This window comes from Bacillus rossius, chromosome 5, assembly GCF_032445375.1.
Source record: "Bacillus rossius redtenbacheri isolate Brsri chromosome 5, Brsri_v3, whole genome shotgun sequence".
NCBI classification, from domain to species: domain Eukaryota; kingdom Metazoa; phylum Arthropoda; class Insecta; order Phasmatodea; family Bacillidae; genus Bacillus; species Bacillus rossius.
This window is the reverse complement of record NC_086333.1, coordinates 63,044,396-63,071,151: the sequence shown is the minus strand read 5'-3', so window position 1 is coordinate 63,071,151 and position 26,756 is coordinate 63,044,396. Positions and strand designations below refer to the sequence as shown.

The following is a 26,756-nucleotide window of genomic DNA, read 5'->3' as shown; positions in this document are numbered from 1 at the left end:
TTTAAGTCTACTGCTTTTATAAAAGCGCACGCTCATTAGCAACGTTTAGGTACTGGAAAATATTCACGTAATTCAATGACTTTCAATGTTGTCTAAACAATACTCTGTATACGCCAATTCATTGGTTGCTGAATTGTGAGCAGTCTCAACTAGGTTGGATTTTTCTTTTATAGAGGGTTTCTCATTGGACCAGAGCCCTCCAGATAAAAAGTGAGCTAATAGCAAAAAGAGCTCCAAGGTGCATGTATTCGAATTTTAGCCCATGGCGAAATGAATTCGCGAATTTTTTCCGTCTCAAGAAATTTTCAATATTTTTTTATAAACGATTTTTTTAGAAAGGTCATTCCTTAATGGAAAAAAAGCAAAAAAAAAGTAATGAAGCTCTTTAAAATTTCACATATATTTCACCAGTGTTTAAATTAACATATTTTTTCCCCTTTTGCGCTCGAGGAGTGTTAGGAATATGCAAAGTTGCCTTTGTTTGCGCGGCGACAGAAACTCGTGAAGGTTAGCGGAAGGATACATCAGCTGTGACTGGTATCCGCCACTGTGGTTTCGACCTGGACTCAAACACACGCACACGCACATGCGTTCAGGCAAGAGGGTTTTGCGGATTCATTCGGTAGCCAATTAGTAGAGACCTGCAAAATTCGCGGATTCATTGACCTCTAGGATAGACTCCACAGTCATTTAAATACTCGCGGAAATGACACCTGTTCATGGGCTACTGACGTGTGAGACGTCTCAACTAGGCTGTCCGTAATTCGGCACTTTCTTGGCTTAGTGTTTCCCATTGGCTCACAACTCCCCGGTTAAAATGTGGGCCAATCGCAGAAGCGTTACGAAGGTATAGTTGTTTTGATGCTAGCCTATCGCGAAATGAATCCGCGAATTTTGCATGTCTCTACCAATTAGACGTAAACGACACGCACATCGGCTGTTATTTCATGGTTTGCCTGTAGTTCTTTTATTGAACGATATTTTCAAAATGATAAAAAAATGGGGCGTGGCTGTGTCATAGACACGGCCGTGTGTTGTACGTGAATACGTGTACGTAACAGGTAATATTTTATATAGAAAATATAAAATACGCTATTTTATGTATGTTATAATTAGGGACATGCATATTTCGCGAAAAGATTCCGCGACTAGCTGAAAGTAAGAACAATGTAGCATCATTTGTGTTTCGTGGTTGGGTGAGTTTATTTCAGTTCCACGTCGATTGTTACAACACCAATAACAGTAGTTGAGTGCGGAAGCAAATGCGTTCTTAGTGGCCCAGTCAAATAAGGCAACGACTTATCTCGCAGACGGCCGCCAATCAAAAGGAAGAAACCGCTGGTGCGGGTATACCTTGTTGCAGTCTAATATGCGTTCAGATTCATTCGCGAAAAATGCCTGCCCCTAGTTATAATCATGTTTGAACACTAATAAATCGCGTATAAGCCGACATTATAGATTTTTTATAATATTTTTATATTTTAACACCGTATATATTCACTGTAACTATTTTACACGTTTATATATATGTAATTGATAGATGTTGACGAGAGCTGACGATTGAAACTTAAAAGAACGTAGCTTCTCCGAGTCAAAAGTTATACTAAACGGAAAACTCGAAACACAGCCAAATGACCTCATATTGACGGCGCTTCCCCCTCCACCGCACGCGATGCGTCACAGTCCTCACTTAGCGTAACGAATTCTTTGATCCTTTAGCTATCCAGTGGCGTAATTAAATTTTGGATGGAGATGATAGATATGTAGCTGCAACACCAAATTCTATCCTCCGATTTTGTTATCATTCGTTTTTTGAATTGCCTCCCTCTATGGAAGCTGTTTCAAAGACGTATTCACGTCAAAGCTACTCACTATAATGTGTGGTCCTGAATATGGGCGTAGTAAAGCAGTGACCTGCTAATTTCACTTTAATATTTGGTGGCAGTCAAAATAGCAAAGTTCTTTAAACAATTCTCAAAGCGAAACATTAAATAAATGAAAATCTACACGTAGTTTCCCGCCTGAAGCTCCACCCCAGGTTCAGACCTGATGCAAGTCTGCAAGGACATAAAAAATTCATTGTCTCACATTGCAAAATTCAAAATATCGGATCATATAGAATCCGTCCAGAAGGTAAAATGTGTCAGCAGCCAACGGACGATAGAAACCGACTTGTTTGTGTACAAGTGTGTGGGATTTACCACGGTTATAGAAAAAAAGACGAATATTCTCAGGTCTCTGGTAATGTTAAGTGATTTTCACAAGTGGTTCTTAATTATAAGTAGAGACCTGCAAAATTCGCGGATTCAGTGACCTCTAGGATAGACTCCACAGTCCTTTAAAAACTCGCGGAAATGACACCTGTTCATTGGCTACTGACCCGTGAGACGTCTCAACTAGGCTGTCCGTAATTCGGCACTTTCTTGGTTTAGTGTTTCCCATTGGCTCACAGTTCCCCGGATAAAATGTGGGCCAATCGCAGAAACGGTACGAAGGTATAGTTGTTTTGATGCTAGCCTATCGCGAAATGAATCCGCGAATTTTGCATGTCTCTAATTATAAGTAGGTGTAGGAATTTTTCGCGAATAAATCTGAACGCCTATTAGACTGCAAAAAGGTTTCTTCCTTGTGATTGGCGGCCATCTGCGAGATGAGTCGTTGCCTTTTTTGACCGAGCCACTCAGGACGCGTTTGCTTCCCCACTGAATTACTGTGATTGGCAGAGACCTGCAAAATTCGCGGTTTCGATGCCCTTCAGGATAGACTGCACATACCCCTGTACACTCGGGAAAATAGCGCAAGTTCATTGGCTGCCGACTTGTAAGTCGTCTCAGCTGGTTTGTCTGTGATTCGATCCTTCTTTGGTTGAGGGTTTATAACTGGTTGAGATTCGTCCAGATGAACAGTAAGCCAATAGAAAAATTATCTAAGAGGTATATGTGTTTGAATTTTAGCTTATCACCGAATGAATCCGCGAATTTTGCAGGTCTCTACGTATTGCTTTCTAGTGAGCTAACAGATTGTTTCGTGAAAAATCACTGCTTAAATTTAATATAAAGGAAAATAATAATTTAATGCGTGCCGACAACGACCTATAAATTTGAAGAGATGGTGAGATGGTTTTCCGTTGTAGTCCTGGCTCCATCCCTTCTTTCCCTGACATCCCTGACATATGTCGTCTTGAGTGACCTTTTTGTTACCTTGTTGACGAGTCGAAAATAAAACATAAACTATAAAGCACATCTTAAGTGGTGTTACACCCATCTGTGTTAATTAAAAATTATGGATGTGTAACATATTAGTTCTTGGTGTATTGAGAATTTCAATGAAAAAAACCGAAGTTGCATGGAACGGAAATGTGTAACTACGGTGCTGCATTATGACGCTAGATATTGCGAATAAAAGTTCACAAATACAATGGGAAATTAACTGTTTAATAAACTGTTAGCCAGACAAGCAGTATTTTAATAGAATTCCTTGTTGAAAAACAGGTGCAAACCTCGAGTTTTATTATTATTTTTTGAAGTCCTTTAGTATTTATCAGAGCCGTTTCATTATATAGTTTATAATTTTGCTCTGCAAATCTAACGATTCGGTAGTTGTCATTGCTGCTCCAGCCAAGGGCGCCCATACCCGGGGGCAGGGGGGGGCCGTGGCCCCCCCCTAGCTTTCAGGGAAGGAAAAAATATATAGTGTAGTCAGGTGTTTTACTTTAAAGAAAATTATTTAAATTCGGTATTATGTAGAAGTGGTTCAACACGAATCTATTATTTTATATCGTTTTTTACATGTCTACTTCATTTTTTGTTAGTTCAAGCATTAGTTTCTGCTGCTGCGATATAATGTGTTGTGTACAGGGAGAAAACGCTGTTCAAGCGCAACGCCCGTGGCGAGTCATTCCCCTTCGTAATCCTGCCCAAGCTCACTCGATAACACAACACAACAGATTTAGACCAGTCAGAGTTAGACGACGCGACAATTGACATGTGCTTGCAGACGGCGAAATGTTTTGCTACTTTTTCGTCATAATAATGTGTATGTTCACAAATAACATCTCAAAACAGAGATTTTTCAATAGTCTTTAGATCTACAGTTTTATGCATCTGGTCTAGATTTAGTTTAGTGTATTCAGTCAGTATAAATAACTTAATTGTAAATAAATAAGTGAAAAGTGTAAAGATAAAAACCATTGTTATTATGTAGTGCTTCTTAGTTTTCCTCATTCATCACATCCGCTCAGAAAATACACAATAATTTTTAAGGTAAGCTTACACCATTAAAGTTACTCAAATAAGAATTATTGTTCAGAAAAGTTTACAACGTAAAATTTATGTTGGAATTTTGAACTTAGAGGAAAACTTTATTTTTTCCTTCAAAAGTGTTTAAAAGGATAAGGATTCCGCTACCTTCAGTAGACTCGGAAGCAATTCACACTGGAATCCCGATTTTACGTACGCTCACGGTCGCTTGGATTGCATTCGTAAAAACGTTATCTTCATAAAATTTTAAACACCCCACCCGCTGAAGATACATGTTATAATTTATTGAACGGAATATATATAATATTAAATAGTAAAAACAATGACTGCCGTCCGCCCTCTGCCCTCCCCTGCGTTCCCCTTATTTATTATTTTTTTAACATTCCATAACTTGCCTCATTGCACGAGTGATATAAAGTGACCTCACAGCCACTAACCACAGCTGCACCACGCACTGCATCATGTTAACTTTTGTGTGGTGACAGATACATCAATACTGACCTGCTAGAAAAATTTCAAAAGCAGAGAGAAAGCAATGACGAATTCAAAACCATTTTCGAGGCAGTAAAAGAAGACTGTAATGAGCTTGACATAGATATAAAAATCCCAATATTGGCTGGAAGACAGACCCACAGATGTAACGTGAATGTCCAGTGCTCATCACCTGAAGACTATTTCAAAGTTGCAATTTACAATCCGTACATGGATTCTATAATTATGTCTCTTACTACAAGATTTGAAAGAGATAAAGGCATACCTCTCAAAGGTGGAATTCTTCAACTACATTTGATGAAAAAGGAGACGAAAGATTTCATGAGAAACATAAAAAGTTTGCAAAAGTTTTATCAAATCGACAACTTGGAAGCAGAAGCCAGAGTATGGTATGACGTCTGGACGAATACGGAATGTTTGGAAAAAACAAAGCTCCATGATATACTTTCAGAAACAATGTTTTACCCATCAGTACCTAAGGAGACTGCTTATATTCTACCAAACCATACCCCCACAACTTGCACAATAGAGCGTTCTTTCAGCACACTGCGTAAAGTGAAGACGTGGCTGAGAAGTACTACTGGCGAGGACCGTCTGTCCAGCTTGTGCCTTCTAAGTGTCCACAGGAAAAGAGTGAAAAACCCTGGTTTCGAGGACAAAGTGCTTGACTTGTTCGGCAAAAAGAAAATAAATTTACAGTTTGCTTTTTCAGATAAATATTATAGTCAAATCCGTAATCAAACTTATGCATATTAATTTATCTTAAAATTTGCTTTTTATGTCAATACTAGTGAAAAATTGTGTGATGTGTGCATTTTTAATTTGTTTTCTGTATTAAATTATGAAGGTAGAGAAGCATAAGATACTGAAATTTAAATTCTTATACTTTATTCATACTTAACAATTCTGTTAACTTAAATTAGGTTAATCCTCTATGATTGTGTTTAGACACTGATATGAAATTCCTCTTTTTTATCTTTGCTTGTTTCATAAAATGTTCATATTTTATAAATAACCCATTGACATTCATGTGTTGAACAATAAATTTAATTATTATAAGAAGATGAACTTGTAAGAAAGTTAATGATTGGCTAGCATATCCAGCGAATAGCGATAGCTAGGACATTCAGCTTATGTTTTGTGTTTTGACATCTGAAAGTCGTTTAAATAGCAAAGGAAAAGTACATTCTTTAGAAAAAAGGAGTATTCGTTCTACCACGGTTTTGAAGAGACATCGTTATTACCTACTTTTGATTATCCACGACATAACAATTTTGCACGATTTTATTATAGTTTCGACTGACATTCAAGTTTTTACTAATAAAGCTATGTGGCAGAAGTAGTATTAATGAATTAAATTATTGTGACATCAAATTTTAATCATCGTAGGCGATAAACTGCAACCACGATAGGGTTACTTCACGATCTATTGCTTGCTTTGAAACGAACTATCAAATTTTCACGACGGAAACGAATGAAACCAGTCAACTAAGTTTACAGCCTGCAAGACTGATTCCTGACGCTGTTCAACGTGCTGTAATGCCAGCGATCAACATTTTTGGCTAAAGAGAATCGAGCTGAGGAGAATAATTTCTGCAAGTTCATATCAAAACCGCTCCAGCCGGAAGGAAGGAAGGCCAACGATTGACCGACAGTGGCGATATAGAAGCAGTTGAGGGCGCTGTGTTTCACACAGAACTTCGAAATCGACCATTGGTGCGTACCGAACAAGACCTTTCCCACTGCGAGGAAGGAAGCAGCGGCAGTGAGCAGCCATATTTCCCGGACCACGCACAGCTCTGTTTCAGAGCCAGGGGTCATCTGTGTCGTCATACTTTCGCATGTACTGACGGAGGTTGGTTGCCGTCGTATTGAATAGCATTTGAACAATTTTCGGGAGTCCCTTGAACTATCGATTATCAAGTACCTAAATCAATTTATTTTCATATAATCTGAGATCACACTAATTTTCCAGAAGTTCATCTTCAATTTAATTTTATTGTGAATAATTTTTGGTATGAACTAAATTTTAATTTGTTCTAACTATAATGTTGATTTTGTGTCTGATCAGATGGAATTAGAAGTTGCTGTTTGATTAATAACTTAACTTTGCAATTTACTTTTGAGAATTTACCTTGTCCCTTAAGTGTAGTTCATATCCAGTGGTCCAATTTGCTGACACCATTGAGCAAAAATAGCCGTAAGCACTGTTTAAAGGCACTCATTGATAACATGATCTGAGCTGATAATATTAAATTGAGTTTGAAGTTACATGATTTGAAACAATTCCTTTTTTAGTAACTTATATCTTATTTGAATATTGTAAACAGATTTCACATTTGTAATTTGAAGCTTTACTATCACTAAATAAACTTATAGTCCTCGACTACTGAATCCATCTGTGCTAATTCTAAATGATAAGCAATTATGATTTATATCAAAACATACTAATATTCATTTAACTGTGAACGAGGGAATATTTTGTGTGATACAATATCGCCGTGGTAAAGGTAAACAACAGTTGAAAAAAAATTGACTATAATTATAAGCATAGTTCAGGCGTTACATTTAAAAACAACTATTTTCCTACTGTGATAACATATTTAAATCGTTTCTCTCCCAAAGTTAAATCTTTTGACCAACACGTTTAATCTTTATAATTATTTTAATTTAATTTGTACGCGACATTTATTTAGGGGTAAAGAGAGCAATGAGTTGAAGGACTGTATTCTTGATATTCGTGTTCCCGAGACGCTGCAAAAATATAAGGACTGTATTCCTGCATTTGTGTTGCTAAAAATTCACTTGTTACAATAAAATAGTTATTATTTAATTAATAAAGTAGCCAATAAAGCTTTTTTATGGCGAATGAGTACTGTGGTCTATTATTTTAGTAACAGGACAAAAAATTTTAACAGGGTCAGAACTGGAACTATTTTATGGCTAGTAACAGGCCGCAGTTAGTCTTCCAAAATATTAAAAATACTTCATACCCCTAAGTCTGGCCCCCCCCTACAAATTATCATATGGGCGCCCTTGGCTCCAGCAACGAATTCTAGTGGCGGTTGTGGAAACTACCACTTGATTCGCGTCAGTAAATGTTGTTTAAAACACAATTTGAGTATACATTTATCACATTCGGTGTTATTACAAAAAATCTCTACGTTAAATTTTGTGCCCGATTTTCGTATTATAAATGTACTTTCAACATAAAAACACGTGAATTTGCTGCTCGTTACCGAGGTTATAAATTACACATCTCTGGCGAGTAATGAAAGTCTCGCTCACGTGTTTTATTTATTTTTTTTGTGGTTTCTGACTGTTTACTAAAGATTGTGATTTCACAACGAACTGTTCACGTATCAGGATACACGTGATCTCTGGGCTGTTGACTATATATGAATTTGGAGCCGATTAGTATATATATATATATATATATATGTCTGTGTATTTGCAACAGGTTATTTTGTTAAACGACTTTAACTTCTTCTAGCTCTCAAGTTTGGGAATAAATATTTTAACACAGTTTCATTGCCTTCACGGAGGTTTCCATTACGAAACACAGCATCATTTTCATTCAAGAACAACCGGTTTCCGAGTTGGTGAATACACACGTAAAGAATTGGGCACTAAAGGATAACTGAGGCTCACGCGCTGCGGTGGTGAAAGTCATAACTGCCATTAGTAGAGACCGGAAAAAAATTGGCTGTTTTATCCTACAATAGACTAGAGTATAAATAAATACGTTTAACGTTTAGCTGCTTTCAGTGATTGGGTCACAGTTTATCTGAACGATTATGAGCTAGTAAAAAACCCTCAACAAATGAGGTATCGAAAGAAAAGCATCACAGTTGACAGGTGTCACGAGTCAGAAACCAATGAGCAGGTGTAATTTTCCCAAGTCTGTAGAGGATCGTGGAGTCTATCCTAGATGCCATTGAAACAGCGATTTTTTCCAGTATGTAGTCATTAGCAACTGAAAGAAAAAAATACTTTATTTCAGTTACTTTCAGGATAGATGCCACAGTTCCCTGCACACTCCAGCAACTAGACCTTTCCACTGGCTGCCGAAGAATGAGATTTCTCAACTGGATTGCCGTGGATTCGCCACTTCTAGAGTGACGATTATTTCTCAGTGTCTCACAGTCCTTCAGATAGACTGCGGCCAATAGCGAAAATAGCAAAAAAACTCTTAATCTATCGTGGAATGAATCCGTGAATTGAGCAAAATGCCACGCTATTAGGAGATAAATTTTACTCTTCACCCAGATTGCTCACTAACTAATACATCTTTGTTTCCTACTCCCACGGTCAGGAACTTACTCAGAAATTCATTTCGTTGAGAAGGGGGGGGGGGGGGAAGGAGAATAGATTTAATTTTTCCGATGTTTTCCTCTCAAGTACTTTCCTTTTGTTGGTGGGAATGGTTGATTGTTTTCTGTTGGCCAGACACCGGAAGTCCTAACATAACTTTTTTCTGCCATCGAATTATGATGATCATCAAACAATTATAAAATAAGCGATAGTATATTACTGCCCAGTCCTGCCACCACAAGAAGAATAAAATCCCACGTGAGCAGATTGGTAGCATAGCTTCTGATTTTATTCTTCTTTGATTGAGGGTGTCTCTTTGGCCAAGAATCTTTCTAATAAACTTCGGGATGATATCGGAAGCAGCTTAGAAGTATGTATTTACTTATTCCATGTGATAGAGAAATGATTTATCGAGTATTTCTTTCGGTCTCAAATGACAAATGTCTGGAGACAGGAAAAATTGGTGGATTCATTTCGCGATGGGCTAAAATTCAAATACACATACCTTTGAGCGACTTTAGCTATTGGGTAACTACTTATCTGGAGGGCTCTGGGCCAATGAGAAATCCTTAAGCAATGAAAAATTTTACCACACACAACCCGGTCGAGACTGCTCACAAGTCAGTAACCAAAGAGGTGATGTTATTTTCCCAAATTTTACAGAGGAATTCGTAGTCTACCCTGAAGGTCATTGAATCCACGAATTTTTCTAGTCCCTGCAAATGCCATTATCACTGTATTGCGACACGTGTCAGTTAGTGGTAGGTGCTCGGAGGAATAGGTTAGGAGAGTTTCTTCTGCTCTTCGCGCGCGCACTCAAGTGCGCTCTGAGCTGAAAGGCAGAAAGAAAGTGCAGCTGACGAAAGAGGGTGAGACTCTTGCGAGAGCGTTGACTTCCAGCCAACTTCTTGGCCAATCGAGGCCAAACAAACCAGCCAGCTGGTCCTCCACACCCGGCACACTCCTCAAATGTTTCACTCGCACACTGGCTGTGTGTAGCACTTGTCGGTGGAGAAAATCATTGTAAAAGGGACTTGAAAAATTCGCGGTTTCAATGACTTCCCTGTTGGACTTCAAAGATTCATCTGCACCCTCGTGTAAAGGTCACCTGCTGGGTAACTAGTGATTAGGTACTTCGTTATTTGTGGGTTTCTCATTGGCGCAGAGTCCTTCACGTTAATGTGAGCCAGAAGTAGAAACAACAAAAAAAAGGTGTAAGTATTTTGAGTTTAGCATATTGCGAAACGAATCCGCGAATTTTTTTCCCGGTCTCTAGACATTTGTCATTTGAGACAGAAAGAAATACTCGGGAAAAAGATTTCTCCATCAGATGGAATAATTGAATACATACATTTCTAAGCATTTTCCGCAGTCGTCCCGAAGTTTAGTTAGGAAGATTCTCGGCCAGTGAGACTCCCTCAATCAAAGAAGAGAGAAAAAAAAAAAAAAAAAAACAGGCTGCGCTACCAATCTGCTCACTTGGGATATTATTCTTCCGGTGGTGACAGTATTGGGCAATAACATACCATTGCTTATCTTATCATTGTTTGAACGTCGTGACGCTTCGGCAGAAAAAAAAATGGTGTTAGGTCTTCCAGTGTCTGGCCGACAGATAACACACCCTCGTATGCTGACTGTTGCTCGTGGCGGGCCTGAATACCTCACCCTGAACAAAGGGCTTACAAAGAAGGGGGGGGGGGGGGGGGGTTGGGGGTAGGTTGAGATTGTGGCAGTAGCCAAAGGGAAATTAACGTAGATTAATTTACTTAAAATTATGTGGAGATATTCCTGGCACCAGAGAATAATGCGAAAAATTGGAGGTCCATAATGATTGAATCTTCGTTAGTTAGACACACCCTAGATTTCGAGTCAAAAGTGAACATTCGACTCTATTCCATGTGTTACGAATCCGATAAGACGATAGTGTTAAGCTGATATTTTAATTTTTGTAATATGTAAAAATCACGAAAAAAAATTGTAAACCGGCCTAGTGTGGATTTTTGTTTGTGTATAAATAAATAAAAATAAATAATAGCATCTCAGTCAAGTGAAGGCCAATGGGAAGTACACTATTTTCTGTAGTACATGTAGGACTGTGGATTATAGCCTAGTCATCTAATATACTGTGAATTATTAGTGTCTCTATAATGGCATATTCTCTATTCCTAGATTCGAGATTGTATCGTTTCATATTTTGAGTTATTTTGTATTAAATAAATGAAAAATATCTCTGTACTTGCCTTTATATTTAGGGATGTTGTACACTTTAGACTAGTATTGTTCATAAATATATGAAACTAGCTGCAATGCCCGGCGTTGCCAGGGCTGAACTGAACTCAGGTTGTAGTAAGTAATTGTCTTCTTAATTTGAATGTCAAATGTGAAAATTAATTTATATCACTTTCAGATCCCGACAGACGTTGTTCTGCCAGTTTATAGTTATTTACCTGGTCTGTATGTAATTTAGACTTTATAAAGCAATATAGAAAAAAGCTGAAAAAAAAGAGATTAATAATATTGAAAAGATTCCATTATCTAGCTAATGCTCGGCCTGCATTGCAATGCCTCATTCAGTTTTGTTTTGTAATATGTTTGAAGTAGTTCCACATATACAAATCATCTATCCACCTCTCTATATATATTTATCTATATCTACATCTATATACATCTATGTATCTCTCTATCTCTATTTATCTCTTTATATCAACATATATACTTCCCACTATCACTATATATTCTATATATAAGTCTCTATATAGCTCTATACATCTATAGGTATATATCTTTATCTAACCCATTTCATTATATATACCTCGCTCTATCTCAACTTATCTCTCCGTACCTATTTCACTCTATATATAAATATATCACTGTATCTCTGACTCTCTTTTATATTTAAATAAATTGTGTCATGCGTGCGCACTTATACAACAAAAACAGACGAAGTGCCGCTATATAATGTGAAATAAACAAATTTTTTGAAACTATTCGTGCTCCAACTATTGAAAAATAGTTATACCGTCTCAGAAACCTTCACGGGCATGCGCATAACAACTCACCAAAATTTCATCGCAATCGGATGAATGGTATAGGAACGCATACGACACAAACAAACGAAAATTAAAGACATGACAAACACATCAAACGATGGTGCGTTTAAAATTCAAGGCAACTCTATCTATTGACGAAGATAAGAACAAAACTGTTATTAGCGCCTTTATTTTGCTAGCCGCTGCGAGCTCCACTAAGCGGACTGGTCTCACCAAGGAGAAAAATATTAATTTGCCAGACCTTACTAATTGTGTATGATCGTGTGTCAGACACAAAGAAATGACACTCACTCACTATTTGTATTTCTATGACCTATGATTTTTTCTGTTATAAAATGAAATTATCACTTTTTCACTCCCTTAGGGATGGAATTTCATATTAATATGGGGACTATGTGTTAATCCAGGTTATAAGCTAGCTGTAGGCCAAATTTCATTCAAATCCATTCAGTAGTTTTTACGTGAAAGAGTAACAAACATCCATCCATCCATACTTACAAACTTTCGCGTTTATAATATTAGTAGGATTTCCCGTTCACCGACGTCTGTTTCAATTTTTTTTAAAAGTTGCTCCCACCGAATGCAGTGTACCGAGAGGTGAGATGTTTACGCATCAAAAATATATAATAATAAAAAAAGTATGTAAGCCAATTTTTTTGCTGTTAGTGAGGCAATCGATGCCTGGCTAGTGCCAGCCGTGGGGCGCAGACAAGGGAGTGTTTGCACGTCCGTATGTTCGTCTGAGTTGGTTCCAAGGATCACCGTAAAGGAAAGGAAGGGGAAGGGGGGCGGGGTGCTTACAGGTTGAATTGGTATTCGTCGGCGGAGCCGGTACCCGAGCGACACGACACACACGACTGCCGGGAGGCGAAGAAGGGGCGTAGCGAGGCGGAGAGCACAGGAAAGTGTGTGAACAACCTGTCCATCTCTCTTTCTCTCTCCCTCTCTCACCCTCTCATCCTCTTAAAACAACAGGACGCGAGTGTTCACTCCTCTCGTCCGGCTCCCCTCCCCCGGGCGTGACTAAACACTGTTGAAAATGCTCACTTCGAATTCGCGACAAACTCTGGTTACAAACACACAGTCCTGAGTCTGAATTCGACCTACAAAACTTCGGCTCTGGGTTCTACACGACCAAAATAAGTTGTAAAAATCTGCACGGGTTGTAGGGCTGAAGCGTTTCCCCTAGGCTGGTGTACTTCTTTGAAGTTGGGGCTGAAAAAGGTACTTAATTGTAAGTAAAAGAGTATTTATGGGGCCCCGTCTAGTCGGGGTGTACGTGTGTTGGTGAGACGGGATGATAAGCGCGACGCTCGCTGGTGCTTCTAGCGCTGTGTCGCCTCTAAGCGCAAGGCTCTGGACTGGCACGCAGTCTTCTCGTCGTGCACAGGAAAACTGTGATATTTGAGCGGTGACCGTAACATTACATGGCGGAAAAATGAAGATAAAGGTGTAATGCAGGTCCCTTAAGTGCTTTCAATAATCTGTTCCGGCTTTTTACACCCTAAAATTACTTTGATTCACGCCTTTTTAGCCATTTTTAACTCTTTTAAAAATACAGTTTAAAAACTTAATGCGAAATCAAAAGTGCTTTTCGGTCCCTCAGTTAATTCTTAAATGCTTTTCGTAAACACACCCCACTCGGATATCTTGAGCAGTTTTCAAATCGCGTAGCTGTTCCTAAAACTCTGCACATCGCATATGTGCCCGGGCAGACGGCGCCCTTAAGATAATATAAAAACGGAAAAAAATGGATAATTGAATCAATTCGATTATGTTTACAACCATTTCTTTTTTTCCCTGTAGCAAACTTATTTTATTGAAATAATGGAAAATAACACCTTCATTTACTGTATCTTTTTGTGACTTAATAATACTCCAAATTATTTCAATATGAAAAAATTTCGTGACAGCAACGAAATTTGCGGTGATTGTAAAACTCATTTCAATCAAACCTAATTCATGCGTTCAGTGTTCCATCTTAAAATTTTTTTTTAATTAACGATAAAAAAAGTTGTTCAGCCCCAGTTTCAAATACGTATACCAGCCTTGGTAAGCACTTTAGACGAACGTTTATGTGTGACGCACATGCTTCAGTATATTACATATTCATAAAAAAAGGGAAAGAATAAAGGGAACAAAAAGTAGAAAGTGAAAAATGAATATTGAAGTGTGAAAAGTAAATATATATAAAAACAATACCAAAGCGTAAGAAAGAATTTTCCATAATATTCTAGAACAGTCGAGGACTATCTATGTGTGAGTAGTAGGGATGGCTTCTGAGAAATTTGACGCACATACGATAACGATAAAGAGAACGAATAAATTATATTTGTGATTGCACCAGACAACAAAAGATCTAATGTAGTGTATAATAATTAGAGACCTGTAAAATTCGCGGGTTCTTTTCGCGATAGGATAGAGTCCAAATACTTTTGACATTATTTTGCTTCAGTGATTGGGCCACAGTTTATTTTAAGGACTCTGGGCCAATGAAAAATCTTTAAAAGAAGAATTAGCGAATCACGATCATTCCAGTAAACAGGTGTTACGAGTCGGTAACCAATCATCAGATGTAATTTGCACGAGTGCATAGAGGATCATGGAGTCTATCCTTTAGGGATTTGAAATCGCGAATTTTACAGGTCTCTAATAATAATATACTTAAATAAAATTATTTAGTATATATAAGATAATATGTGTATGTAAGTATTTAAGATTTTTAAGTACAAAAAAGAAAAATGAATAAACAAAAAAAATGAAAAGTCTTTTAACACATGCTTTTATACGTAAAAACAGTACATAGTAGATATAAATAATAAAATGTACAACAAAAAAAATCCCCACAGTGAAGCTGGTACTTGCAGCTAGTAGGATATAAAAAAATAAACGATAACGTAGTTATAGAACATTAGATATGCTTGCACTTGAAACAATTTTTAAAACGTATTTAGAACATAATAATCATGGCTACCACCGCAGCCAAGTACTCGGTTTCTATTGGTCGCATCGATCAACGTAAACGGAAGAGCTCAGCATCGCCGAGAGATACGTCTCCGTTTATGTGTCATTGTATAACGGGCCTAAAAGCGAATGTATTTTTTTAAAAATAGGTTTATTATTTTTCAAGTCTAATTGTTACAAAAAAAAGAATCTCACTGTGCCTATAATATAAGTATTCAATATTTTAATTTTTATAAGTATTTTTCATGTTAAAAAAAATACAGCAGTTCGTTTAAACCAGATAAAACACAACACTTACGGTACGTCTTCTAAGCTTACCAGGAACAAATTGAACTTAGCGTTGAACTCGGCGCAGTGAAATGTGGGTCCCATCACAAGGAAGGAGCACAGTAGAGCAACCTACTGTTTACTGCTGGTAATTAAACTTTCACTTCCTAGATCCTGACCTTGGCAGCGCCCCCGGCCTTAAACAGCGCGAGAACAGCGAAATAAAAGCGAAAGCGCATCTTCACACGCTCTCGAGGACCTGATGAGAACCTAACGAACTAAAATAGCGCTTGGCAGAAACTAAACACATCTTTTAACGAACTCACCGAGACTACAAATGAAACAAAAAAAAGTAACATTAGCACTGCAAGCAACAGAACTCTGACATTCCATTACAAATGAAACCAAGTTATTTTGTATTAAGCCCAGTATTTTGCTAGTAACTGAATATGTGTCATAACATTATTAATCTGATAACTGTATTTCACACTGTAAAAAATTCTCTGATTATAAATAACAACGGTTACGCAGTCTGTTCAATATGTTGAAGTTACCTAACATTATTATTAGCTAGCCTACATAGTGATCCTTATGGTTTTAATTTTAAGCCAGTTATTTATAACAATTTCATGAAGTGCAGAAACAAACAAACATCCTACACGGTAACTTTTTACCCAGTTTATTTTCGTCTCTGTACTAGCAACCTGAGAGGGTGGAGTTAAATAATTCTTGCTGCAACCATCATTTATGTTTCTCAGTGCAGGAGTTAAATTTAAAAAAAATATATATATTTTAATTTTAATCCCGAGTAACGGAATTGTATAGTAGTATTTAATCACAAAAATTTATTTCTTGTAAAATTGTAACATTTTACTTCTTATTTTCTTAGTTCGCATAAATTATTGAATATTGAAAACTGTTCTAAACCAATTTAAAATTACTTTATTTGATAATGCACGTAGTACTATACAGATATACTATTTATTGGATATCTGACGGCCCGACAACTGAAAACTTGTGAGTTTTTTCGGTTCACATCACTACGCAGTTATTATTTATTATTATTAAGGGTTAGTGATTATTTAAATGTTTTTAAATAAATTTACAATATAACCATATTTATTTAATATTACTAACTTAAAGGCATATTTTTTATGTAAGCCCTAGCATGTATTGAAAGCATGAAATAATGTGTTAAACAGTTTTAAATCAACCATTCGTATGTAGCCTTCGTCTTAAAACTATTTATTTTAAGCATACAGTTCATTAAATCAATAAAAATTAGGGTTTTCCTAAACAATTGTAAAACTTACGTTTCTCTGGTTTCGGGAAAATCAAAACTTGAACAAATACAGTGTTTTAAGATGAAAACTACATACGAAGAATTAATCGAAAAATTTATACCACATGATTTCATGCTTTCAGTACATGCTAGGACTGACACAAAAAATTTCCTTTTAAGAAAAATATTAAATAACTACTTTGCTAGTAGAAAAAATCAATTTCAAAAGCAATTAATTGTGATAGGCCCTAATGTAAAAATATTTAAAATCATGTGCAAAAAATGTAATATTAGAAGCAAAATTAATTTATGGATTCACTCTCTTAAAGGTTGGTCAAAAGCTGACGGAATGCCCCACACCCAATGAATATATAATGTAAAGAAATAGCTATAAAACGAGTTAAAAATAGCAACTTTGTTCGTGTCATCCAGCTGTGGAACTGAACTGTGAACGGGACTGAACTTGCAGTGAGTGATAACAACGGAAATAGTCAGGCGAAAATAATAATTACACATATCTATCATACGTTTCAAATATAGCGGTTAGCAAAATTCACCACAGAACACAAGTTTCAATGTTTGCATAGAGAAACATTGGAAGAAATGGTCGTAAAAAAGTAATGGCCTTAAAATGTAATTACCCAACATTATAGGTAAATCTTAGACCTTGAACAATATCATGTTGTGTTGGTTAAGTAGGAGTCAAAAAAGTTGTTTGGAGGGAGGGAGAGAGAAATGCTGAGAAACGGGAGAATATTTCTTGTAAATACATCCTAGTCATTGGCGACATTCATATCGGACATGTGCGTAGACCCCCCCTCCCTCCTTAATTTCCGTGAAATAAAAAGCCCCTTACTATGGAGGCAATCATAAAAATGTAAATCGAGGATAATAGACGTAATAATAAAAATAAAAACTATATTTTTAAAGAAAACTTTTTTAATATTGAACAGTTAAAAAAATGTTTTAATTAAATGAACGAAGAAATTTGGTATCAAGTTATTCAAGGATCTTCGCAAATTTACGAGTATCTTGTACGTGATTTCACAAGAATAAATTTGGTATACAAGCAAAATATAATTTTTTTCTAAAACTCATTCAAAAAAAAAAAACACTCTAATTTCTTCCATGTGTGTATTTGCACTAAAAGCTTAAATCGAAAATAGAAATACGGCGTAGTCTCTACGAAGATCCAGCCATCTGAAATTACGAAGAATTATTCTTTTATTTGAGGGAAATTATTCGTTGAAAAGTCCGTAAATCTAAAGAAATTTCTAACAGTGTATAAATATTTGGGTTTATTGCACCTAGAGCACCTATGGTGGTATTTCAAGATTTACGGGAACGGTAGTGAATGAGCACTGCCTTGTTGGGATATCACAGTAACCTAACTCGCGGACCGTATTCCAGAACGTGAAGTTAAACAGAATCCCAGCAAGGAACCAAAACGGCAGCCGTTTTAATAAACGGTGCCCTGCGCGAGGCTAGAAACCTGTTTCGTTTTTCATTCTAGCGAACGTTTTGCAACCATAGATGCAATTGTTACGGCAAAAATGAGAGATAACACCAAAATGAACGGCCTTTCTAATTTCTCAAGTACTTTTTATGTCGCGATTATTTCTCGATATGAACATTAAAGTGTACAAAATGAACATCAAATTTCATTCGGCACGCCAACACTCTTGGTACGTCCACAGTTGATCACGAAAGTGACTATAAACGAGTTGATGGCACCAGACGCGGGTCCGCCGTCTGGACGAAATCAACGGAAAAAAATGAGCTCTGCGCATGAGCGGAATTCGGGCAACAGATAGGAAAAGGATAGGACACTAAAATCTGTTCCCTGGCCGTGTCCTATCGTGCGCAAGGAATACAGTAAGGCTACAGGTGTAGCATATTCAACACCTTAAACCCTTATTTTTGTGTCTTATAATACCGGCGTTAGTGAGATGACGTGTGTAGGTTGTTTACCACCGCGCGCAAAAATCCTTGGGCCGCAGATTCCGTGGCCCACCATAAATCGCGGTAACCCTAAAGGGTTTCTGCCTTCGATACCGGTGCTACTCGCTCAGGGCCGGCGCGTTAATATAGGCGAACTAGGCAACCGCCTAGAGCGCCAAGTAGCTAGGGGGCGGCGTAGCACGACACACAACAGCTAATATAATATGTTTAACGATTATTGAAACTAGATGAAAATGGATTTTTGTAACAGTTTGAAATGTTTATATTGATATAAGTAATTATTTAAAGTCCACGGTGACCTGTTTATGATTTGTAATAAGTAAAAAAAGTAAAAAAAAACACAAGCCTGCTTACATTTGGTTGTTGACAAAATCTTAGGCTTACGTGATGTATTTTGAGGCAAGGAATTTTTTTTTCTGGTGTCCGGCCGGGGGGGGGGGGGGGGAGGACTTTTAGGTTTTTCGCCTAGGGTGCCAATTTACCTTGCACCGGCCCTGTACTCGCTTCATGCGCATCACGCGCAGACAACGAGGTTCCGCAACCCAAAAGCAGAGGCACCGACGCACACGCCTACGTCATTCCTCTTCCCGGCTAATGCACGGCACATCTACCCCACGCGCGCTGCGGCGATCAAGCGAACCGCGCGGCCCACGTCATCACCTGGCGCGAACCATCGGCGGGAAACGAAGCTCATGATCTGCTCAGTTAAAATTTTTTTCCCCCACCGTGATTTTACGAAGAGACCACCATCAGCTGCGAATCACTCTCGGGGATTTTCGGTAATTCACGGGTGCAGACCGTAATAATTCGCGGATTCATTTCGTTCTACGCCCAAAAGTAAAGTAATTATTAGGGACCTGAAAAATTCGCGGATTCATTTCATGTTATGCTAAAATTCAAATAATTATACCTTAGTGATGCTTCTGCCATTGGTTCACTGTTAATCTGGAGGACTGAGGGCCAATTAGAGACCCTCACTCATAGAAGTGTCTAATCACAGGCCACCCAGTCGAGACGACTCACAAGTCAGCAGCCAATGAACAGTTGGCATTTGCCCGAGTGTGTAGAGGATATTGGAGTCTATCCTGAAGGTCATTGAACCCGCGAATTTTTCCGGTCTCTAGCAATTATCAATTTTTGCTGCTTCAGCTATCGGTTCAATATTAGGTAATACAGTGGACGCGTGATCAATAAGAAACCCTCAACAAAATAAGTATCGAGTCACAAGTTACCCAGTCGAGACGCTCCAGCCAACGAACAGGTGATCAGGAATGGTGTAAGCAAAAAATTATCTGTTGAAACCAGAGATTAGGAAAGTATACAGATGGAGCATTAGCCGTCAGACGTGCAACCTTTTTTTACCCCCATTTTATTTTTCTGATTTTCACTTACCAATATGGCAGACTTTGTTTACATTTGTATCAGATGGTTTTATTTTAGCCTGTTTTTACTAACGACTGTAGTTGTTATGAAGAAAATTAGAATACATATTACTGATTAATATGTTCATGTATATTAAAAGTCCAAAATAAATCTTCATAATACAAATGTAATGAAATTTTTCTCCATATAACCTCCAATAGAGGTACAGCTGATACATTAGTAAACAAACAGCCGCCATATTGGTGGTTGAAGTACACTGAAGTCTCCCTTCCCTTTTGGCTTCATCCTCCCCCCTCGACGAGAATCAGATTCTTTTTTTTTTCCATCTGTATGTTTCCCTAATCTTTTGTTGAAAACCAACAGGCAGACGCCTTTCGTTTCCCACCTCTTCCCCTCGACCAATGACTAGAGACCTGCAAAATTCGCGGTTTCGATGGCCTTCAGGATAGACTGCACATATCCCTGTACACCCGGGCAAATAACGCAAGTTCATTGGCTGCGGACTTGTAAGTCGTCTCAGCTGGGTTTGTCTGTGATTCGATCCTTCTTTGGTTGAGGGTTTATAACTGGTTGAGATTCGTCCAGATGAACAGTAAAAGCCAATAGCAAAATCATCTAAGAGGTATATGTGTTTGAATTCTAGCCTATCGCCGAACGAATCCGCGAATTTTGCACGTCTCTACGCAATGACACGTACCCGATGACTAGGGACAGGACAAATTCGCGGGTTCATAGACCTGTAAGATGAACTCCATAGTTCTACGTACACTCGGTCAAATGCCACCCACTGATTGGCTGCTGTCTTGTGAGACGTTCCAGCGTAGCAGCCTGTGATTCGATAAAGCTTTGGTCGGGTGTTTCTCATTGGCCCAGAGTCATCCAGGTGAATTGTGAGCCAATAGCAGAGGCAGCACTGAGGTATAACGATTTGTATTTTAGCCTATCGCGAAATGAATTCGCGAATTTTTCCGGTCTCTACCGATGACGACTCGTTAGCGTGGTTGGGCTGTCCGCTGACACACCTGCGCTGCTTCGGAGGACACTCTCTGTGGGCGTCGTCTTTCCAGCGGAGAGAGTTCAGCCGGCGAACGCACACACTCCGCGTTCACGATAAGTTCCCGCGGGCGCGGAGGTGAAAAAATTCCAGACACGAGTCGCCCATTTATTCTTCAAGGTACCGCCTCGCTGAAGTCACACTTCTTTAGGCGCTTCGTGGGGGAAAAAGTAAAAAGAAACGAATGAACGAAAAGGCATTCATGTGGACTGTCGACAGAAGTGTGAAAACTTAAAAATTTGCTTTTAAATGTGTAGTGTCGTAGAGACCTGCAAAATTCGCGATTTCAAATCCCTAAAGGATAGACTCCATGATCCTCTACGCACTCGTGCAAATTACATCTGCTGATTGGTTACCGACTCGTAACACCTGTTGACTGGAATGATCGTGTTTCGCTAATTCTTCTGTTAAAGACTTTTCATTGGCCCGGAGTCCTTCAGATAAACTGTGGCCCAATCACTGAAGCAAAATAATGTCAAAAGTATTTGGACTCTATCCTATCGCTAAATGAATCCGCGAATTTTACAGGTCTCTAGAATGTGACATAATTTCTAAGTCAAATGTACGTAAGAAAAGAATTTTTTTGGCATTATATCACTAGCATGTCGGTGACCCGAAACTATTAGTTTTGCCCCTATCAAAAATCGCTCAATGTGGCTAAAGAAGTTTTCACTTCAAAAATCATGAGAGTGAATTTTAACAATGCGCTCGCACCGTGCAAGAAATTTTCACAGGATAAAATAAAGGCTATATACAAATAAAATTATCTATATATACATAGAAATCTTATACTTTAGTGATTGATACTAAGTACTGGTCCATATCATCAAAAACTTTTTTTTTTGTGAATATCAGGTAAATACATTGTGTTTATAGATTTTGTTAAGTTAATTTTCTTATATAAGTGAGGTTATGTTCCCGTATGTATTATTTATTTGCATTATAAATAATTTGGCACATTGTTACTTAATAAATAATTTAAATAAATAACTTTAAATAAAAATTTTGTATACTTACTGATTTTCATTATTAATAAATATTTATTGCGATTATTTTACTAAATCAAATTATTAATGTTACACATATTTGTATTATTTTTAAATACTGACTATAAATTTAAATTTTATTTAAAATTATTTGCATACATACGTTACAAACCGTATATATAATATCACTCCAGTCCTTTTATTATTTTATTTCTATTATTTATATGCATGCAAAATTAAAGTTAGTTTTTTACTATGCCAAGTAAGTACAACTTCTAACGCACGAACATAAGTACACGCAATCATTTTTTTCTACATTTAAAATTACATTACCACGTATGCTCAGCTACTCAAGAATCAACTTGGAGTTCAAACAAAACCTCCAAACAGTTGTTAAGTATACAGAAAAAAAAAACTCTTTTTCCTCCCACCTTCTTCTTTTTGCTCTGTTTGCAATACAACACATAACACGAAGTCGGAATATGACGTACTTTCAACGGATGTATAGTTATCGCTGGAATCACAAAATAACTCTTTGTGTATTCGGCGTAAATTCTTCGTTAAAAATTGGTAAATTATCTGTTATTTAAAACGGCGTGTCATGCTCATAATTCAATAATGGAATTATGGCTCGTGATTCGAACTCGTCCCAGAGAAATGAGTGGGGCGTAAAAAGGAGGGGCCCCTACTTGAAAGTGTCTAAGGGCTAGATTGTATTAAAGCTCTGGGGGAGGGGGGGGCAGCAACACGAACATTGGTCTTAAGAACATTTTCGTAGACGTTATGTATTGTGGATTGTGGCACATGGTGAACTGCGGGCCCGACGCCTTTTAATGCTAATACTCGTAAATTATACAATAAAAATTATGATTATTAAAAATATATCCAAATACTTCTTGGCTTCTAGGATGAGGACACATACGCGTAAATGATGATGTGCACAACGTTTCGGTGTGTCTAGTTGCAGCCATCTTCAAGGTTGATCAAAAGCTGAACACATCAGGAGTCGGTTGTTTACAAACACACCTTTAATCAAACACGCAGACTTCCCTACTGTCATAAGGGTGAGGATTCACGTAGCCTACTATTCATCCGGGAAAAAAATTAATATGTTCACGCGAAAGCATAGTGCCGTTACAGTCACGATATTTTTCTCTTTTTTCTGTTAAAAATGGTTTAGTTTCCCGTGTGTAGTCATACAGTTTTATTTATTCTTTTGAACAACCAGGAACATAATTATGTCACCAACAATTAAGGTATCGATAAATAAATTGGCGGGAGGGAGGAGCATGGCCTTTCTGGATTTTACAGCCATGGAACTGACGCAAATGAAGGAAAAATTGGGAGAAACTGGACTGGATAAAAACACTGAGGCGTGGCTACAAACTCTCATTTCAGTTTATTTTTCCGATCAGGGTGCAGGTAAACTGATGTATGAGCCCGATATTTTTTACCTAACCTAAAAAAACAAACAAACTAAGTGTATTCTGTAGGAGGGGTCCGATTCAGGTTGGGACCTAAATGCGTCTCAGGCTTTACACCGGAATGACTAGGCGGGATACTTATCAGTGTTTACGTGTACATTTATTTTATGTACTGTATCTGAATAAATAATATTGTATTCGAGGTTCAATGACAACAAAAATATAAAAAAAACATATTTTAATTGTGATGCATTTTTAAAATTACTATAACTTGACGAAGTAGGCTACATAAGCTAAACTAACTTTTACTGTTGGGTTACCTAAATTATATAGTTTTAAACTATATATATATTAGCTGAAGTTTTTACATGGGCTAAACACATCATAATATAAGGAACATCACTATCGAGTTTCACGTTCGTAAAACATAAACTTGAAGAAAAAAAAAGGAATTTTGATTTTAAAGTCCTACTGATTGCACAATGTAGGTACGTCAAAGCTACGCATCAGCGAAACCAGGACGCAAAACTTCAGCTTCGTCTTGTGGGAAGGCAGGTAACCCCTGGACAAGGCATGACGGACGCACCAAACGATAGCGAGTTGCAAATTCGAGGCAACGTCATCTACGACCGAAGTTCTAAACCGAACTGCCATTAGCGTCCTTTAATTCGCTAGAAGCCGCGAGCTGCACCAAGCGGATGGGGTTTCGCCAAGGAGAAGGATGGTTAAGTGGCACCGAACTTACTATACGACCGTGTGGTGGCGGACATAGAAAAAAATGTCACAAGTGTCACAAATGCCAAATGACAGAAAATGCCACGACCTACCTCCTATGATTTTCTATTTCTATCCCTGAGGATAAGGATTTTCATAATTATATTTAGAGACCGGAAAAATTCGCGATTTCAATGACCTATAGGATGGACTCCATGATCCTCTATGCACTCGGGCGAATTGCATCTGCTCATTGGTTACTGACTCGCAGCACCTGTTAACTGGGATAATCGTGATTCGCTACTTCTTTTGTTTACATTTTTTCATTGGCCCAAAGTCCTTCAGATATAATGTGGCCCAATCACCGAAGCAGGAAAAATGAAAACCTTTTTTGGATTCTAGCCTATCTTGAAATGAATGCGCGAATTTTTCACGTCTCTAATTATATGTTAGTATATATCACTCTCAGCTATATGCAAATATATATACACGTTGCTCCAATTTTGTGTGAAAGCAGGACAAATATACATTAGCATTTGTAATATTATATGTACAAAGCAGGACGCGCACAGTCATTGTGGAGCTCGGATACTCACCATAGGCGTGCCCAGACATTTCCATTAGGGGGGGCCCTGCTAAATTTTTAAATCAGAAGCTGAATTTAGAATGTTACCTAAATAGCCTAAATACATTCACTCATTGCCGTGTTTATATTTTTGTGCAGTATCAACGAGATATGTTTACTGGGTAGTTAATATTTATATCCGTATATTTTTAACAATCTTGAAAATATGTTTTTTTCCATAGACAATGTTTAAAGGGTACTTACACATTTTCCCCCCTCGAATTTTCCAATAGCTTGGTCCAGATCTACCTTGAAATGAACTTCTTTTTAGTGAATGCAAACACAGCAATTCAAAGAACAGAACTTTAACAAACCTCTATTTTTTTTTTTTTGCTTTGCCATGACCTCGTGTTTTAAATAAACTAAGGCGGCTGTATTTCCAGAACGATAAAATGTTTAAAAATATTGATAATTAGCACGCTGCAACACTGAAAAACAGTTTGAGTGTCACAGTTCCAGGAATATACGAATATTAACGAACGAATTTGAGAAAATGCCGATCTGAGTGTTTACATTTAGGGGGGGGGGGGCATGGCCCACCTGCCCCCCCCCCCCTGTAGGCATGCCTATGAGACTCACCGCGACAGCCGGGCTTCCCCGCACGACGAGTGTGGCCTCTACGCAACCGGCCGGCCTCTCTTCGCTTTCACCGCCGGCCGCGGAGGGGGGTAGAAGGGAGGGAGGGCCCCCGACGTCTCGTGACGTCACACCGACGCTGCTGCTGCTGCTGCGCGGAGGGACCCGCTGCTACTACTGACGCCGCGCCGGCCTCGCGATGGTCTAGACCTCAGCGGGGAGGGAGGGAGGAGAGCTGATTGAAGGGAGGGGAGGGGAGGCGTGTGTGTTTGGCGGCCCCGTCTTAGAAGAAACACCTACTACTGTCCACCGACCCTGAGTCAGACACCACGTTCTTGCCGTCTTTCGTGTTTCGGCCCGGGTGTTGTAGGGAAGCCCTCATTTCACAGACGGGAGAACCACACCCGAAGTTCACCCGAAGTTCATGCTCGCTCTTTTTCCTTCCTTTCTATCTCATTGCATAAACCGGCGTGGCGTTAAATTTTGCGGTCGATTAGGATAGGTTAGCTACATTATAAATACTTTAAAATATTCTGGATGGTTGGTTATATTAGGTAAGTATAGCTACATTAAAAATACTGTAAAATCATGTTATGGTTTCTTAGCAAATAACTTTTTAATATGTAGCTATCCAGGGCTAGGAAACCGTTTACATGATTTCACAGTATCTTTAATGTAGCTATCCTAACCAAATCAACCGTCCACAATGTTTTAAAGAATTTGTAATGTAGCTAACCTAACCTTTTACAATGAACAAAAAAAAACGAAGATGGACGATCGGGAGTTTGACTCTCTCGTCTGTGAAAAGAAGGCTTTCCGGGTGTTGTAAGAGTAAAACAAGGGTCAGAGTTGACAAGCGCGGCAGAAATGGGACTTCTTGCTTATTAGACATGGAAAGAGATAAATTATTAACATATTTTTTTTAACTGAGCAAGATATAATAATTGAGAACAGTAAGAACGCGGGTATGATTTCAAATAATAAATAAATGCCTTTTTTTTCCGTGCCATGTCTTACCTACTCTCGCATCCGTTCACTGACACTTTGAGACGCCTCTTTTGGTGGTTTATTCCCACGTAGCCTTTTTAAATTTTATTTTAGACATGATGTTATATCCGGATGTCCGGCTGAATAAATTTGAAAGAACAAAAAAAAAAAAAAAAAAAAAACATTCCAGTCGAACATAAATTACACATATAAAGTCTGTCTCACAAGTCTATAATTCCTTTCGACATTTCAAATCTCAGTGTTCACGTCCCAAAAACAAATTACGCTAATAAAGATAAATTCTTAAGTCAATACGTTTTTCCTACATATTCAATAACACTATTAATTTAAAAATGAATTATTTCAATAAGGTTAATAGCTCAAATAAATAAATCTTTTCCACACGAATTAATGAAT

The 26,756-nt window shown here is 38.0% G+C and overlaps 1 protein-coding gene across 1 annotated transcript in view; it reads right to left on the bottom strand.

Moving 5' to 3' along the window:
- The window catches only part of LOC134531891 (uncharacterized), a 102,486-nt gene extending 76,974 nt beyond the window's left edge, over positions 1 to 25,512 (bottom strand). Inside the window, exon 1 of the mRNA XM_063367907.1 lies at positions 25,356 to 25,512. The gene's annotated coding sequence lies outside the window, so the exon portion shown is untranslated. The remainder of the gene's footprint in view (positions 1 to 25,355) is intronic.
- Between the last annotated feature and the right edge of the window lie 1,244 nt (positions 25,513 to 26,756).